Source organism: Chrysochloris asiatica, unplaced genomic scaffold (genome assembly GCF_000296735.1).
Source record: "Chrysochloris asiatica unplaced genomic scaffold, ChrAsi1.0 scaffold00061, whole genome shotgun sequence".
In the NCBI taxonomy this organism is placed as follows: Eukaryota; Metazoa; Chordata; class Mammalia; order Afrosoricida; family Chrysochloridae; genus Chrysochloris; species Chrysochloris asiatica.
Genome location: NW_006408579.1, coordinates 8,564,956 through 8,577,703, shown reverse-complemented (window position 1 = coordinate 8,577,703; position 12,748 = coordinate 8,564,956). Strand labels below are relative to the sequence as shown.

The following is a 12,748-nucleotide window of genomic DNA, read 5'->3' as shown; positions in this document are numbered from 1 at the left end:
ATGTCAAAATGGCTATTTGCGCATCCTCAAGGGATTCAAATTGCGTTCCTTTCAAATATTTGTTGAGTTTTGGAAACAAAATAAAGTCTGAAGGGTAAGATCAACGGTGTATGGTAGATGGGGGTAAGGTGGATAGTATAACATTTCCTAAGGAAATTATTATAGGACAATACTTGGTATTGTTAAAGATTGAGCAGGTACAAAGTTGTAGTTAAAAAAAAAAAAACATTGGTGCAATTTGCCTGGCCTTTTTCTCATTACGGCAGCATTCAATTTTCTTAAATCTTCTTCCTCATGAACTCCTGTGATCACCCTGTGTTCTTCCTGAAAACTCTATCACGTGATCCCTTCTGAGCTGACCTTTCAGCTTTGAATTTAATTGGCTAAGCAGATCTCCTCAGAAGTCACAGTTTTGATTGGATCTTTAACATTTTTTTTAATAAAAAAAAAACAAAACTGTTATTTGTTATTGTTAAGTGCCGTCGAGTCTGTTCTGACCCATAGCGACCCTGTACAGGGTTTCCAAGGCTGTAAATCTTTACGGGAGCAGAAAGCCTCATCTTTCTCCCGCGGAGCGGCTGGTAGTCCTGAACCTTAAGACCTTAAGGTTCGCAGCCCAATTTGTAACCACTATGCTACCAGAGCTCCTAAATAGGAGCCTTGGTGAGACTCTGTATTAGGCGTTGGGTTGCTAACTACTAGGTTGATTGTTCAAACCCAGTAGCCATTCTACAGGAGAAAGATGAGGCTGTCAACTATGGTAAAGATTCACAGTCGTAAAAGTGCTGTATAGGGTTGACAGAGTTGGGCTACCATTCGTTTCTTGTACTGAGGTGGTTTGTGTGTTCCTGTGATGCTAGAAGCTATGCCCTCTTACCTACTAGGAAAAACAAACTAAACAGATGAATAGTGTTTATAAATTAGTAAAAGGTTTTTGTTTGGTTTTCATCATTATCAACAAACATCGGATCTAAGCCAGCTATATGATGGAAACAATGCCAGATACCTAGGATATATAAAGTGCTACGGCACATTTTCTATTTAATTGAAAACAGACATGAACTTAAAGGTGAATTGTTGTTGTTGTTAAGTGCTGTCAAGTCAGTTTTGAGGAGCAAATGGTGAGTTTGAACCGCTGACCTCGAAGATCAAATTGCTTTGTAGTCTTATGCATTAACCTACAGTGTCACACCAGGATTCCTTAAAGGTGAATGTACCTGCAAAATTCTATATGGTAAGTGTCCAGAGATGAAGTTTGTATGTCCAAACAAGCAATGAGAATCCAGCTAGCTTATGTTTCAAATCTTCAGATTATGTAGGTTTTAATTGTTAAAATATAAAACAAAAAAAACAACCATATTTTACTTCATGGTGGATCAGAGTGGGAAATGAGTTTTTGCTGGAAGTTAGTATCCTCCAGAGACAAGGCATCTGAAGAGGGACAAATCTTTTCCTTGCCCAGCTCTCTCCAGACACTCATGTGTTTGAAGACATTAAAAGCAAGTAAAACATAATTAGGAAGTGATGTGTTTCTTGCAGCTCTTCTTACTTTGTACCTCCCTTGGTATTTTGTCTATCAAAAAGGAATACTTGTGGGAGAAGAGATCTGGCTCCTGAGAATTCTGAAGATTAAAAGGATTATCAACTTTGTTCTAGTTTTCTGAGTTATCTTGCTTCTTCCTCCAGGATTTCCCACAATGAACTCCTGGCAAAGGTTCAGCACAGTGCCATCTGAGGAGTCAATGGGATGATTCTTTTAATGTCATCAGGCAGAGCTGGTGCCTTTTAACATAGGAGTTGTCATTCAAATCTCAGCTGGGATATCCTAAATGTCTTACACATAGAAATAGTCAAACATAAGTAAATGAGTCTTTTTAACTAGGTTGTCTGGGTTGTCATTGGTTAACTTGGGTGTATCTCAGCTTTAGATGATAAAAAGTAAACAAATAAACATCTAAATCCTCTCTGATGAAAGGTCCCTTTACCCTGACATGTGGGTACCTGTGAGAATCACCTGAAGGTTAGTAAGGAACCCTCAGTGGCCCAGTTGAGCATACAGCATGGAGCAGTGGCTGGCTTAGGACAACTGGGAGTTCTCTGAGTCCCTTAGTCCCTGAGCACAGCCATTCTTTGATTGAAGTCACTTAGTAGTGCCTTCAGGCAGAAAATGCTGCCAAGAATCACACACTATGGGTCTTAGAAGGATCCCTGGCAATGCAGTGATTAAAGCACTCAGCTGCTAACCAAAAGGTCAACAGTATGAGCCCACCAACCATTGCTTGGGAGAAAGATATGATGGTCTGCTACTGTAAAGACACACAGTTATGGAACTCTATGGGGAAGTTCTACTCTGTCCCATTGGATCCTACTGAAATGGAATCAACTAGAGGGAAGTGGGTGAGGTTAGAGACTAGGAAAAATATTTATTTTTCTGCCCATCGTTCAGTTGGCAACCAAGCTCTTAACCACTGTGTCAACAGGCTCCTTTACTTTCCTCATTATTCTTACCTGAATCTTTGCAGCAATACACTTCTTTCCTAGCATTTGTAACAGTAGAAAAGTAAAGACTGATTGTGAATTCCACCCCCATCTATTTCATCTCAAATCAAATTATAAAGTTTTAAAAACACACAAACACATCAAATTGTCTTTAAAGAAATAAACAAAGCAATGATGTTTTAATTGGTAAGGAAATCCTATTGTTGCTATTAGTTGCTGTTGAGATGGCCCCAACTCATAGTGACCCTATGTACAACAGAAACACTGCCCAGTCTTGTACCATCCTCACAACTGTTCTTATGCTTGAACCCAAAGTTGCAGCCATTGTGTCAATCCATGTCATTGGGGGGTCTTCCTCTCTTTCACGGATCCACTACTTTACCAAGCATGATGTCATTCTCCAAGAACTGGTCCCCTCTGATAGCATGTCCCTACAAAACAGATTTTGTTCTTCTAGCCATTCATGGAACATTCAATTTTTTTCACCAACACCATAATTTAATGCATCAATTCTTTTATGGGTTTTCTAATTCACTGTCCAACTTTCACATGCATATGAGGCTACTGAAAATACCATGGCTTGAGTCAGGCACACCTTAGTCCTCAACATGACATTTTTGCTCTTTAACACATTAAAGAGGTTTAACACTTTAAAGCAGATTTGCCAAATGCAAATAGGTTGCTTTTGTGACTGCTTTCATGAGCGTTGATTGTGGGTCCAAGTCAAATAAAATTCTTGACAACTTCAGTACTTTTCTGTTAATCATGATGCTGTTGATTGCTTCAGCTATGGAGATTTTTGTTTTGGTTACAGTGAGTTGTAATCCATACTAAAAGCTATAGATTTTAGTCTCCATCAGCAAGTGCTTCAAGTCTTCTTCATTTTATCACAGTTTGCTAAAGATTCTTCTTTCAGTCCTGATGTAGAGTTCTTCTTCATATAGTCCAGCTTCTCTGATTAATAGTTCAGCATACAGATTGAATACATATGGTGAAAGAATGCAACCCTGGCACACACTTCTTCTGAATTTAATCCATGCCATATTCCTTTTTTTTCTGTTTGAACAACAGCCATCCTTCCTATTTACTGGTTCCTCATGAGTACAGGTAAGTGTTCTGAAACACCCATTATCCACAATGTTATACATAGTTTATCATGATTCACATAGTTCAATACCTTTGCATAGTTAATAAAAACACAAGTTAACATCTTTTGCTGAGTGTGAGAAAAAAAGGGAAAGGCCTTCAATCAGATTGACTGACACAGTGGCAGCAACAATGGGCTCAAATGTAAGAACAATTGTGAGAATGGCATAGGACCAGGCATTGTTATGTTCTCTAGGGCATACAGACTCTATGAATCAAAACTGACTAGACGGCACCTAACAACATCTTTCTAGTATTCTTTGCTTTCAGCAAAGATCTATCTGATGTCAGGAATGATATTCCTTATTCCATGTCCTCTTCTGCATTTGACTTAAATTTTCTGGAAGCATCCTTTTGATATGCTTCTGCAACCATTTTTTAATTATCTTCAGCAAATGTTACTTACATGTGATATTAATGATATTGTTTACTGATTTCCCCATTTTGTTGGGTCTCCAAACTTTGGAATGAGCACAAAGGTGGATCTCTTCCAGTTGGTTGGCTAGATAGCTGTCCTTCAAATGTCTTGGATTAGACAAGCATGTGCTTCCAGCACTGCTTCAGTTTGTTGAAACATTTAATTTGGTATTCTATCAATTCCTGGAGTCTTGTTTTTTAAAACAGCTTCAGGGCTTTTTCCTTTAATTCCATCCAGTTCTTGAAAATACGGTACCTCTTAAAATGGTTGAACATTGACCAATTCTTGTTTGTACAGTAGCTCTGTATATTCCTTCTATCTTCTTTTGATGCTTTCTGCATCATTCATTCAATATTTTGCTAATAAAAATCCTTTCATATTGCAAGTCAAGGTCTGAATCTTTTTCTACAGGTATAAGGACTAATAAATTGTTGAAATCCCTGGGAGATGCAAACAAGTAACCAGAGGTGCTTTAAAAAAAAGTCTGGAGATGCACTTCTGAAAAATCAGCCATTGCAAACCTATGGAGTGCAGTTCTACCCAGATACACATGAGGTTGCCATAAGTTGTAATTGCCTGTATGGCAATTAAAATTTTTAATGAATTTGTTGTTGTTGTTGTTAGGTGCCATAGAGGCAATACCGACCCACAGTGACCTTATGCACAGCAGAATGAAACACTGCCCGATTCTGGGCCAACCTCACTATTGTTGCCACGCTTGAGTCCATCGATGCTGCCACTTGGCCAATCCATTTTGTTGGGGGTCTTCTTCTTTTCAATAGTTAGGTTCAAACTCTGAGAGATGAAATTCTTAAAATATAGGGAATGCTTATTTTTGTAAATCTCATTTTAAAATTTTAATGCTTACAATAATCAAGGTCCTGTGGTATGGGAGATAGCAAAATAAAAATAAAAAATAAAAAAATAAACCACCAACTGCAACAAAGAATAAAATACAATAAATTTTTAATAATTGAATCATACTTTTTAGTATGCATGAATATAGTGTTGTTGTTGTTGTTGTTAACTGCCATCAAGTAAGTTCAGACCCACTGCAACCCTGTATAGGGTTTCTGAGGAAGAGCTGGTGAGCTTGAATCACCAACCTTGCAGTTCAAACAGCTTTGCAGTGTGGCATAATGCCACACCAGGACTCCGTGAATATATTGTGGCTGTTGTTAGGTGTCAACAAGTCGGTACCAACTCACAGCGACCATATATACAACAGAACAAAACACTGCTTGGACTTAGGCCAACTTCACAATTGTTGCCACGCTTGAGCTCATTGATGCTGCCACTTTGCCAATCCATCTCACTGGTTGTCTTCCTCTTTGTCTCTGACCCTCCACCTTACCAAACATGATACCTTTCTCCAGCAATTGGTCCCTCCTGACAATATGTCTGAAGTGGAGAGATGAAATTTGGCTATCCTGGCATCCAAGGAGCACTCTGGCTGCACTTCTTCCAACACAGATCTGCTGGTTCTTTTGGCAGCGCATGGTGCTTTCAATATTCTCCTCCAACACCATAATTCAAATGCATCAATTCTTCTATGGTCTTCCTTATTCATTTTCCAGCTTTCGTATGCATATGAGGTTATTGAACATACCATGGCTTGGGTCAGGTGCACCTTAGTCCTCAAGCTGACATCTTTGCTCTTCAACAATTTAAAAAGGTCTTGTGCAGCAGGTTTGCTTAATGCAATATGTCATTTGATCTCTTGACTGCTGCTTCCATGAGTGTTGATAGTTGATCCAAGAAGAATGAAGTCCTTGCCAACTTCAATCTTTTCTCCATTGATAAGAACGTTATTTATTGGTCCAGCAGAGCTTCTTATGAATATATTGTTGTTGTTGTTAGGTGCCGTCGAGTCAATTCTGACCCATAGCGACCCTGTATAGGGTTTCTGAGGAGCAGCTGGTGAGCTTGAACTGCCGGCCTTGCAGTTCAAAAGGCTTTGCAGTCTGGCGCATTAACCCACAGCACCACACCAGAACTCCTATGAATATATTAGGAGACATGAAATTGCTAAGTGTGAAGTTTCCGGTGAAATATAAGGTAGAGAATGGAATCAGAGTAGGAGAGGGCCTGAACACTTAATCAACTTATCATACACCCACTATTCACTTACAAACATGGTTAGGTTCTAAACACCAGGTTGTTATCTGAAAAGCAGCATTATACGAAAATGGAAGACGGCCACATTATAAAACAGAGGATGAATACATCACTACATTCCTCTCAGATTACAGCATTATATAACTGCCAAATCACATCACTGCATAACTGCCAAAAACACTGAGAACCATGGCCCAGCCAAGTTGATTCAAAACTTCAACCATTATAATCAGCATTACTCTCACCTCCCACCTTGGCATTCGCTACTGCCAGATAAATGTCATTAACACATATAATAGTTGGGTTGTAGATTTTTTTATTACTGTCGTAAACATAAATTGTGAGGTAATGCAATAGTTGGTAAGTGAGGAGTTGTTCTTAAGTACCATCAATTTGGTTCAGATTTATAGCGACCCTGTATAGGGTTTCTGAGGAGCAGCTATTGGGTTTGAACTGCTGACCTGGTGATTGATTACCCATTCAATGCTGATCCTACAGGTGTATGGAAATTATCAGTAGAGTTTGTAATTTTCACAGAGACTTTTAAATATTAATATTTCTATATTGAAAATAAAAAAGAGAAACTCTTCTGAATTAATTACATAAATAGAAATTAGCAGGGTGGGATTTGAATCTAGGTCTCTTTAAAGCTTGTTCAACATACATAACTAAGATAATGGAGGTTGAGTGAAAACAAAAGTGATGCAATTAACTATGATAAACTACATAGATACTATTTTTCAGGGAGTGGAAGGAGCAGTCTGCCATGGCCAGGCCTTGATTATCCTCCATGCAGAGTCTCTGTGTTTTTGTGATCCAGCCCAATTTGATTTGGTGAGAAACATTGTTACTTCTTCATCTTCCTTAGGACTTTGCTCAAAGGCCATTGTAGCAGAGAGAATTTCGCTATTCTCTATTATAAATTACAAATACATGCTCTCCACCTTCAATACCTCTTCTCATCTTTCCTTCTCTTCCTCCATACCATTATCATCATCTGAAATACTATGTATTTTTTTCTATGTATACATTTTATTTACACTCTTCTTACATAGAATATAGGTTCCATTGTTGCTAAGTGTCATTGAGGCAGTTCCGACTCATAGTAACCCTGCATAGGGTTTCTGAGGAGCCACTGGTGAGTATGAACTGCCGACCTTGCAGTTCAAATCTACCTTGTGTTCCACTGCTTATCCTACAGCACCACACCAGGACTCCTTAGGTTCCATTAAGTAAAGTGCTGTCGAGTCAGTTCTGACACACAGTGAAGTATAGGATTTCCGAGGAGCAGCTGGTGGCTTTGAAATTCCGACTTTGTCATTTGTAGTCCAGAACTAAACCTATAGAGCCACACTAGGAGTCCATTGCGGTACATTAAAAAATAATAGATAAAATAATTCACTGCTTTCTCTCGCATCTAGAAGGCAGATGCAGTTATTGTTGTCAGCTTCTATTGAGTTAGCAACCCCATGACAATGGAATAAAATATTGCTCAGCCCCACATCATTTCCAGGATCGGTTATAAATTAGTCCATTTTGGCCCACAGGGTTTTCATTCACTGATTTTCTGAAATAGATTGCCAAGCCTTCACCATCACAGCAGCACATAAACTTCCACTGACAAATGGGTGGGGGTTATGCACAAGGTACCTTGACCACAAATAGAATCTATATCTTATGCATGAAAGGGGAGGATTATGTCACTGAATCATCATTACCCTCGAAGCAAACAGAACATGTTAAACGAATATTTTTTCAATGTAATAATCTTTACTAATATTAAGGCAGCATGATGTCATAGGAAGATTTCAAGGAATATTATTCCAACTTGAATACTAAATTACTCGTTCTTCTTATTACTTTGTGAAACTGTTGACAACATTCTTGAGGTGAAAACTGGGACTAGATATTACGGTCAAAAGAGCTTAAAGTGTATCTATGTTTTTTTGTAAGAATATATTCATGAACTTGTTGTAACACATATAATTTTTGTTGTTAAATGCTGTCAAGTTGGTTCTCACTCAAAGCAACCAGGTTTAGAGTTTTCAGTGCTTTAAATCTTTACAGGAGTAAAAAGCCTCATCTTTCTATTGCCTAGTGTCTGGCAGGCTTGAAGTTCAGATCTTGTGGTTCATAGTCTAGTGCTTCTTGTATGGTGTCACTGTGCTCTCCATTGTAAAACTAAATCATGAAATAAGGGAAAATAAGGCAATGAGATGGAATTCATTTCATTACTGCTAGTCCCCCCCCCTTTTTTTTTTTCTTTTCTAAAGCTTTTTATGATTTCTAGCAATATTATTGACTTTCTAGCCTTACTTTTGTATATTAAAATATCAAAATATAAAATTCTGTTTCTTGACATATTCTCCATCTAGGTCTATGTATTTCTGAAGGCAGTGTATCCTCTCTGTAAGCTTACCCCTAAGAATTTGAAAACTTCTTCAATTTATATCATGTCATTTGATATCCTCAAGGGACTCTAATGGTGTTCCTTGTAAATGCTCTTTGAGTGTTGAGAGCAAAATGAAGTCTAAAGGAGAAAGATCAGGGCTGTGGGGTGGATGGGGTAAGGTTTTCCAAGTGAATTTTCCCACAAATACCCCTGCTACCTTCTAAAAATTAGCAGGTGCATTGTCACTATGTAGTGAGAAAATTCCTTGGAGCATTTCTTCTGATCTTTTTCTCACCAATGTAGTATTCAATTTTCTTAAAACTTTTTGCTAATAAGTTCCAGCAATCATCCTGTGTCCTTCAAGAAAATCGATATGGATTGATCCTTTGGAGTCCCCAAAAAACAGTTGCCACAACCTCCTAAATTGAACGCTCTGTCTTCAATGTAACTGGCCCAGCTATTCCCTCAGACACCATGGTATTGATGGGACCTTTTTGATACTGTAAAAATTAGTACCGGACTACCAGCCATAAAGTCAGCAATTCAGAATCTATCAGCCACTCTGAGGGAGAAAGATAAGGCTCTCTGCTCCTCTGAAGATTTACAGCTACAGGATGGCTATGAGTCGGAACTGACCCAAAGTCACTTAACAACAACAATATCTGGATTGAAATCTGGATGGTGTTGTCATGTATGGTAATCTCAAGTTGTTATCTACCTTTGGTTGTCAGTCCAAAGAAAATTGTTTAGCATTTTTTGTAAAGCTAGTCAGAATATTACAAATTTGTTTAATTTCTGCTAATTGGGAAAAGTTCTAATTGCACAATTATATTTGAGGAACATCTTTGTTGGGTTTGATTCCTGGTTGGTACGTTTTTCCTTTAAGGCTTTTGTATATGTCATCCCATTGCCTTCTTGCCTGCATGGTTTCTCCTGAGAAATTAGAGATTCATCTAATTGGTTTTCCTTTGTAGGTAACTTTACATTTTTCCTGAGTTGCTCTTAGGGTTTTTTTCTTGTCTATCATTTTAGAAAGTTTGACTATGATATGTCTTGGTGACTTTCTTTTGGGATTGATCCTGTTTGGGGTTCATTCAGCTTCTTGTATGCCTATCTTCTCATCCTTCATGACGTTAGGGAAGATTTTTTCCAAAAACTCTTTTACAATATCTCTGTGATTTTTATTATATCTTTCTGTACTGAATTCCAATCATTGTAGCATATTAGAATTGACAGATTTATCTTCAAAATCAGGAATCTGGGCTTCCATTGTTTCGAATATTCTCCATTGTCCTTTTAATGAAATATCCATTTCTGAAATCTTAGTATTAATCTTCTAGAGTTCTAATTGCAGGTTTTTTGTATTATTTCACATTTGCATATATGTTGTCTGTTTGTTCTTGTAGTATTTTCCTGAATCCTTCTATAAAGTTTTTTTTTTTTTATGTGCTCTCCTTGCTTTCCTCATCTTTTTGTTTGTCGATACATTGAAGGTACCAAAATATCTTTTTTTTTTTAAATTCTTTTTCAGTTAGTTCCATTACCTTTTGTCCCTCAGAAATGTTTGTGTATCTGCATCTTGGTCATATCTTTGAGTCATTCTCTCTTGTTACTTCATATGAGACAAATTGTTGTCTCTAGGGCATTGTGGAGTTGTTCTAATTGTAAAAACAAACTGCGTAGTTATTGGACCTGAAGGAGAGAAGTCTCTGGTATAATTCAAGGAATTCATGAGATGGTTGTAGAAGGGATGTGACAACAGAGTTCTTAATGACAGTGTTATCTGTGTTCAGGACACTCCATCCAGAAGTAGTTCATGGAGGTCCTTGATGGAGCTGGTTTGGGTGCCTATTATTAGGGAAGCTGGGTGTAAGGTGACTGGTTAAATGCTAGTTTGGTGTCTCTGTGGGTTTTGTAGGTCTGGAGTCAAGTCTGCCTGCATCCAGGCACCAAAGCAGCACACCAAAGTGGCACAGTCAACTCCCAGCTCACACTGGCATGGCTCCAAATTATGTGGGTCTGAACTCTCAGAAAACATAGTATGATAGGTGTGTAAATGTGGGAGCTGGCCACACCTTTAGTCACCAAGGGAACATTGGAAAAAAGATGAAATCACACCTTTCTTGTTTCTTGTTCAAATCTGCTCTGCCAAGCCTACCTCTGATGCCAAAGCTGCTTACAAGATTATCAATTCACGTCTGTCCAGCTGTTTATTAGTCAGTTTCCCTCTCTGGACATTCCCATTCTGCCTCTCCTCCCAGCAAACACTCCATCCACCTCTCTAACATTTCTTCTGAAGTTCAGGGTGCCAGACTTTTGATCTGTGCCTGTTTTATTTTGTTTCTTGTATCTTTGTTGTAGAGGGTCCATGTAGTGCCTCTGCCTAGTCCACTATCTTGCTGGAAGTCTTCAATAGCAATACTTTTTTTATTTACCCTTGAATGTGTGTATTTATATAGGCATGAATGTGTTTTGCTTTATAAAATAATGTGTCTTTTGGCTCTGATGTTTGTGTCTTTCACTAATTTAGTATATTTTTTACCATTATCACTTCATATACTATTTGTATTTTTTGCTTTCTACTAGTTCTAGGATTTTACCATCTTGTGGTTTCACTCAGATCTTGAATGCTCTGGTTGATTTATTTTTACATGTTATTTCTCTTTCTGCTTCATTTTGTATAATTCCTACTGATCTAAGGTTTAAGCGATTCTGGTTTCTTCCATGTCCAACCTCCTGATAATATCATCACATTAATTCTTTACCTAGGATGTGTTTTCCATTTCTAATATTATTTTCTCTCTTTTTTGTTTATGTTTTAAAATCAGCCTATTAGAGAATGTTTGTATGAAAGTAATGACTTCTGATTTATCACTTTAAAAAGTTAAGTTTCTCATGTTTTATAACAAAGGTAACATAACAGGCTAAGGAGCTCTGTTAATGTAGTTGTTATAAGGTGGGCTGCTAACCTCAAGGTCAGTAGGTCAAAACTACCAGCCATTCTACGGTGGAAAGATGAGGCTTTCTGCTCCCATAAAGATTTACAGCCTCAGAAACACTATACAGGGTCTCTATGAGTCAGAACCAACTCCAGGGCATAACCAACCAACCAACCGAGTTATAGGCTTCTTTCTCCTGGGATTCATTGATAGTATAGCACAGTGCACACATTTTGACATTGCTGTAATAAATTTTAAAAGTCTCTTCTGTACTTCTCTTTAAAAAGCAATGAATAATAACAGATGATAGCAAGAAAAAGCCTTTTAAAAAAATTCATTCAATAGTATTGGATTCAGTATTTTTACCATCACAGGCTACAATTTTCACTTCATTCAATTTAATAAGCTCTCTCACCTCTCTGAATTCAACATCATTCAAAACAAAAGTCTACGTATTATCGCAGAATCCAAATGCAGTTAGAGAGTGCCTGAAATTGACTTTTCTCCTGACCCTCTGAGCCAATGCTGAATCTGTAACTTTACCAAAACAAGGTGAAATAGAACTTGAAGGGCAAGTTGGGGGAGGGGGGGTGATCTATTGAGAATGTATGATTTCATCTAGATTCTCCTGAAGACTTTTAACCAAATTGGAATTTCTCCATAATTGATATGCTGTGGCTTAGGTGGAAGAAATTTACTTTCTTCCTCAGATTTGCAATGATGTCCAATGAGGGAGGCACGTCCCTTCAGAAAGCAATCCTGTACAGGTTTACCAAGGAGCACCAGGTGGATTTGAACCAACAAACGTGTGGTTAATAATCCAGTGATTAGCCTACATTTAGAAGTATTCCACATCTTCTTATCTGTCTTCATATGGAAGCTCTGCTGAAAGTTATACACCAATGGTGACTCTTGTAGTATTTAAAATACTGGTAGCATAGCTTTTACCATTACAGCAATATTTAAGCCACCACAGTATGACAAACTGACAGACGGCTGGATGAGTGGTGGATAAACATGTGTGTATACATAGGGTCACTAAAAGTTGGAACAAACTCGATGGCACCTAACAACACACACATATATTTATAAGTTCTGGTGTGGTGCTGTGGGTTAATGCACTAGACTGAAAGGTAGGTTTGAACCAAAAGGTCAGTGGTTCAAACTCACCAGCTACTACTTGGAAACCCTATAGAAAGTTGCTATGAGTCAGAACTGACTCCATAGCACTCAATA

At 38.0% G+C, this 12,748-nt stretch overlaps 1 protein-coding gene and 1 pseudogene across 2 annotated transcripts in view; both read right to left on the bottom strand.

Moving 5' to 3' along the window:
- LSAMP (limbic system-associated membrane protein) overlaps window positions 1-12,748 on the bottom strand; it is a 1,036,759-nt gene that overhangs the window by 465,613 nt on the left and 558,398 nt on the right. The window lies entirely within an intron of this gene.
- The window catches only part of LOC102833660, a 15,900-nt pseudogene continuing 14,998 nt past the window's right edge, over window positions 11,847-12,748 (bottom strand).